The sequence below is a fragment of the Mytilus galloprovincialis genome, chromosome 4 (genome assembly GCF_965363235.1).
Source record: "Mytilus galloprovincialis chromosome 4, xbMytGall1.hap1.1, whole genome shotgun sequence".
NCBI classification, from domain to species: Eukaryota; Metazoa; Mollusca; class Bivalvia; order Mytilida; family Mytilidae; genus Mytilus; species Mytilus galloprovincialis.
This window is the reverse complement of record NC_134841.1, coordinates 46551654-46557867: the sequence shown is the minus strand read 5'-3', so window position 1 is coordinate 46557867 and position 6214 is coordinate 46551654. Positions and strand designations below refer to the sequence as shown.

Genomic DNA, 6214 nt, shown 5'->3' with positions numbered 1-6214 from the left:
AAATAAAAAGACAAACAGATAAATAATAATGCAGAAGACATAAATAACACTGTTTTCTTTCTAAACGGTTATGTTTTGTTAAGTATAGACTTATGAAGGGTTGGGCACAGGTCCTTTTAGTTTAAACGAATGCCAATTTACCAAAAAAGGTTTTCTTTCTATGATTTTCAAATATTCTGCAACAAACAATACCCCATACTTGTTTCACATGAATCCTATAATATCAATTGATATATATGAATATGATAATTAGATGCACTACTTCAATCAACACATGGTATTATCATACAATGAACTGCCTAGAAAGTTGTTAACAAAGTTCGATCGATCTCTGACTTGATAAATGTAACATATGTTAAACTCAGTAAAGATTTTATAATTTACCGTATGAAGATAGTGTTTACAGTTACATGATTAACTGACAAAACATTTCATGTTTACGAGTTGATTGGGATTTTTATTTATCCCATAAAATCAAAAGATAATTTATTTCAATCATCATTTGAAATCTTTTATCTGAACATTTGCTGTTGGATGTTGGCTTTTGTTTTGGTACTGTGATTGGACTTATTTGATAATTTCAATAACGTATGTGATTTATAAATAAGATTGTACAAGACTTGCTGAAAGGTAAGTGAGTATTTTAAATTTTATGATTCGTAAATATTCAGGTTAATCCTCCGAAGATTATTTTTCTAAAACGGTATCTTTTTAATCTTTTTAGGCAGTAAAAAGAATACTCGTCTGTTCTGTAAATAAAAGATAATTGAATGTACTCGGTTTAAGCATTTAGATGAAATGATTCCTCAAAGCATATCATGACTATTGGATGTGATTTATACTAGTTATGAAGCATTGTAACATACACTTTGCACTTTGTCAATTTAAGATTATATATGATATTTAAAACAATAGATGATATATTTAAAACAATCAATAGATGATATATTTAAAACAATAGATGATATATTTAAAGCAATAGATGATATATTTAAATCAATAGATGATTTAAAGCAATAGATGATATATTTAAAGCAATAGATAATATATTTAAAACAATAGATGATTTAAAGCAATAGATGATATATTTAAAACAATAGATTATATATTTAAAGCAATAGATGATATATTTAAAGCAATAGATCATATATTTAAAACAATAGATGATATATTTAAAACAATAGATGATATTCGACTTATAAAATATGCATTTTACCTACTTGACGATTCCGTTGACTTGTACAAAAAACAGTGACCATCAATGAAATAGCTGTTAATTGTTTGTAGCGGGTGAAATATTGCTAATAAATAAAGAGAATAAAGCCGATCTACCTGTGCATTGTTAGAGTTTGATATATTTGTCGATGACCGGTGATAATTTATAATTATCACATCTGATGCCCATTTAATTGTAAATTGGATAACTAGTGACGTTAGTTGTCGTTCATCCACTTAACTGTGATGCCAATAACATTGGTTTGTTCAATGTATGTTTGTCCTCTAGGCATTGTTTTAAAACAATTTGAAAATATGTAATTCGATTTTTGGATTAAAGTTATTTGCATGTTCAACTCGCAGCAACAGCATCGAGTCTGACGTGTGGGGCTTTATTGAGATATAAGTAAGTAATTTGTTTACCATAGTGACGCGTGGACAAGTTTCAATAATTCTAACCCAATTACAAATTATGTAGCAAATGATTCACCCTACCCATTGACCTATTAGTCACCTATCACTACTGGACGAAAAAACGTCTGTCCATACCAGTAACAGTCGTTATAAGACTGATAATGTCTGTTAAAGTTGTAACAGTGGTAAAATTTCACTGCTGCAGTTATTTTTTAACTGTCCCAACTTTAAAAGTGTTTGTCTACAACATAAATCGACTGCAACAACGCAAGAAATAACTGTCACAGTCATTGAAGGACTGATACAACTATTTCAAAGTTGTAACAGTTGATTTACAACTGTCCCAACTCGAAAAACGTTGCAACAGTCTTAAATAAACTGAGTAAACGCCTTAAGAGTTGTCACAGTCGTTATAAAACTGATGCAACCATTTGAAAGTTGCAACAGTTAATTTATAACTGTCCCAACACGGAAAACGTTGAAACAGTCATAATCAAACTGTTTAAACGCAGAAAAAGTTGTAACAGTTAAAATATGATAGCTACAACCATTGTATAGTCATAAATAATTAATAAGCGTAGCAACTTCCAAACATTGATCTTCATGTACACTTAAAAGTCACGGATACAAAATGTCTGACAGTCTGGGATATAGGTTAAATTATTTGTAAAACAATTTTACCGTGTGAAATATAAGGTTGTGACAAAGAGAAACAACTATCACTCCCGTTTCTACATTAATTTTAGATAGATATTGATTTAAAAAAAATAATATTTTGAAATATTTGCCGCTGAACACATTTTTGTATTCCTCGGTTATTTAGTGAATGTGCTGAATTTATATATTTTTTTAACACTTCCTCGCCCTTATCTTTTCGAACAAATAAAATCGGAAGTTCCGAACTAGCACTAGATACCTGCAATTTCACTAAATAAAATATAATTACTAACAGAAAAATCGAAAAACGTTACCCAATTTATTTGTAACCAAATGTTTCTTTATAACTGAATTAACAGTTGACAATTTTTAATATTATCTAAATAACAAATTTAATTATTTTTTTATTAAATTAGTTAGGTGTGAAATCATTCATGCATACACAACTGTTTTCACTACCCGTAGTTTTACGAATAACATTACTTCATAATAACGCTCAATATACATGATACTAAACCTAGCGGGGAACTCCTAATACACACACTTGTCAAACTGATCCCCATATAAAACTGCTTTATATTTTCTTGAGGGCTTATTTCAGACACTTATTCTGAGATTTTATTTGGGGCTACATTTTTCTCTTGTAAAATTATAAATATTGCCGTATTAATCATTTTGATTTCTTTACATGTAAAACAAAAATAATTAAAGCTATCATGGACATTTAACAAAAACAAATCTTAAATCTATCTAAATTTAATTTATTTTATTTTACCGTATTTTATTTTTGAATGGTTCAATATTAACTCGACTTTGTACTGTATATTGTACGGAATGGTCTATTAGAAGTTCAATTGTAATTGATACACATGATACATGTAAATAGCACGTCAGCATTCATGATTAAGGTAAACAAATATTATCACTCGCAAGAAAAATTCAAATTTTCACCAGATTTTTCGGATTTTACTAGAAGATGGACGTACTGTACAAGACCCGACAAAATAACTAGCACCAGTGAAAGTTCAAATACTCAAAACAAGAAAACGCCCATTGTTTCAGACAGTGAAATCAAATCTTCTTTTAGTTTTTTCGCATCACGGTTTAGAACTTTTTTAGATAATCTTTAGACGCCGGTCTTATTATATTCTAAAGACTGACCTCGGATTCTCTTATGTGGTTTCAGTTGATCAGCTATCGTACTAACATTTATCCAAAATATTTTCAATTGTTCAAATTCAAATTAATCCTGTAAATGCTCCTACAATAATGACATAAAATATTTGCAATCAATAAAGAAAACTAACAAAGTTACTAGATGTACAGACAATATTTTGGGTCCCTTTATATTTTTTTTTGTTCGGTGTGAGCCGAGGCTCCGTGTTGAAGGCCGTACATTGACCTATAATGGTTTACTTTTATAAATTGTTATTTGAATGGAGAGTTGTCTCATTGGCAAACAAATCTTAAATCTATCTGAATTTAATCTATTTTATTTTACCGTATTTTATTTTTGAATAGTTCAATATTAAGTATTGTATTTTGTACGGAATGGTCTATTTGAAGTTCAATTGTAATTGATACATGTAAATAGCATGTCAGCATTCATGATTGAGGTAAAACAATATTATCACTCGCGAAAAAAATCATATTTTCACCGGATTTTTCGCAAACAATTTTATACCATACATATGTAAATACTAGTAGATGGACGTACTGTACAAGACCCGACAAAATAACTAGCGCCAGTGAAAGTTCAAATGTTCAAAACAAGAAAACTCGCATTGTTTCAGACAGGGAAATCAAATCTTCTTTTATTTTTTTCACATCATGGTTTAGAACTTGATGTATTCTTTAGACTCCGGTCTTGTTAAATTCTAAAGACTGACATCGGATTCTCTTATGTGGTTTCAGTTGATCAGATGTACTAACGTTTATCCAAAATATTTTCCCATTTCAATTATTCAAATTCAAATTATTTAATCCTATAAATGCTTGTACAATAATGAAATATTATTCAATCAATAAAGAAAACTAACAATGTCACTAGATGTACAGACAATATTTTGGGTCCCTTTGTATTTTTTTGTTCTGTGTGAGCCAAGGCCCAAGAGCGGATCCAGCCATTTTAAAAAGGGGGTGTTCCTAACCCATTCAAATGCCTTGATCGTCCAAAAAAAAGGGGGGTTTAAACCCCCCACCCCCCTGGATACGCGCCTGAGGCCGTACATTGACCTATAATGGTTTAGTGCGTTATACATGTATGACTTTGTAATGCTTATTGTGTTTATGGAAAATCTTAGGATATATATTTAGAAGGCATTTATTCAAAAGCAAATACAAGATTTGTAGGAAAAAACATGAATACGGGCAGATGATTGTCTTTTATAGTACAAGTCTTTGGTTAACCACAATATATTTGTCATCACTGACGTACCAATGTTGCTTTTGTATACATTGTATTCAAATCAAACTTGGGTTTCTCATCTAAACATGCTAAACTTGTTTACATCGTGTTACGTCATCCAATATGGCTAGGCCTGTTATAGGTTTTTCATTATCACACTTATGCGGAACTGATTTTGCTCATTGTTGAAGGATGTACAGTTACTTACAATTACATCACTTGGTTCACGGTTGATGGTTGTCTTATTGAAATTCACACCACAACTCCTTATTCTGGTTATCATACAGTATACATGTTATACCACTGTCCCAGGTTAGGGGAGGGTTGGGATCCCGCTAACATGTTTAACCCCGCCACATTATTTATGTATGTGCCTGTCCCAAGTCAGGAGCCTGTAATTCAGTGGTTGTCGTTTGTTTATGTGTTACATATTTGTTTTTCGTTCATTTTTTTACGTAAATAAGGCCATTAGTTTTCTCGTTTGAATTGTTTTACATTGTATTATCGGGGCCTTTTATAGCTATGTGGTATGGGCTTTGCTCATTGTTGAAGGCCGTACGGTTACCTATAATTGTTAATGTTTGTGTCATTTTGGTCTTTTGTGGATAGTTGTTTCATTGGCAATCATACCACATCTTCTTTTTTATAAGTAATACAAGACTACAATACCTAGTACAAATGTATTATCAAATGAATGTAAACAAAAGTGACTGCATGTGCAAATGCTGAAATGTCATGTCCGATTTGCCTACATGTATGAAGGTTTTACTACATGTACAAGTATCACACAAAATTTCAATTTTCATTAACCTTTGAAAATGAAGTTGCAGTCAAATTAACCATGCCAGACAGATGATTTACACCCTACAAACTGACATTCCATACCCAAAATTTAGTGATTTATACTGTCTGTGAAATAGACTTAACATTCTTTAAAACATCCAAACCATGAAAACTAACTTATGCATATCCAATAATATGCCAAAAATAGTGATCCTATACATGTCATGCATGTACATGTAGTTTATACTGTACATAGCCATGATAGCATCTGAGAAACATTTGGAAATAGATCAAATCACAAAAACTTAGCATTGTTCAATGAACCATGACATTTTCATTGAGGTCAAAGTCTGATGTAAGTCTTGCAATTAGACATACACTCATTTCATACACCAAATATGGTTGACCTACTTTTCCTACTGCTTGTAGTATTTGACATGTGTGAGAAACAAACTTGACAAATTACATGTAACTGAAGTAACCTTAATCACTGATCCTTGAAATGAGGTCAGGATCAGGCCAACCCTGCCTGACATACAATGAGACATGTACACCTTTCAAGATACCATAAAATTAATCCAATAACTCAATTAATATACATATGTTATACATTTAAGACTTGGAGTGTATTTCACTGTGACTGTCATCATGGTCATGACTGTTCAAACAGTAATAATTTTTTTTCAAGCAGTTACATGTACATGTAGTGTACCATGAAAACTAGGTAAAGTGCAATGG

General features: G+C 31.0%; 1 protein-coding gene across 3 annotated transcripts in view; it reads left to right on the top strand.

The window, feature by feature from the left end:
• Positions 1 to 450: 450 nt before the first annotated feature.
• The window catches only part of LOC143072274 (small conductance calcium-activated potassium channel protein 1-like), a 168664-nt gene continuing 162900 nt past the window's right edge, over positions 451 to 6214 (top strand). The window contains exon 1 of one of the 3 annotated variants that reach the window (XM_076247142.1): positions 451 to 630. The gene's annotated coding sequence lies outside the window, so the exon portion shown is untranslated. The remainder of the gene's footprint in view (positions 631 to 6214) is intronic. The other 2 variants (XM_076247138.1, XM_076247143.1) reach the window with 2 other exon arrangements.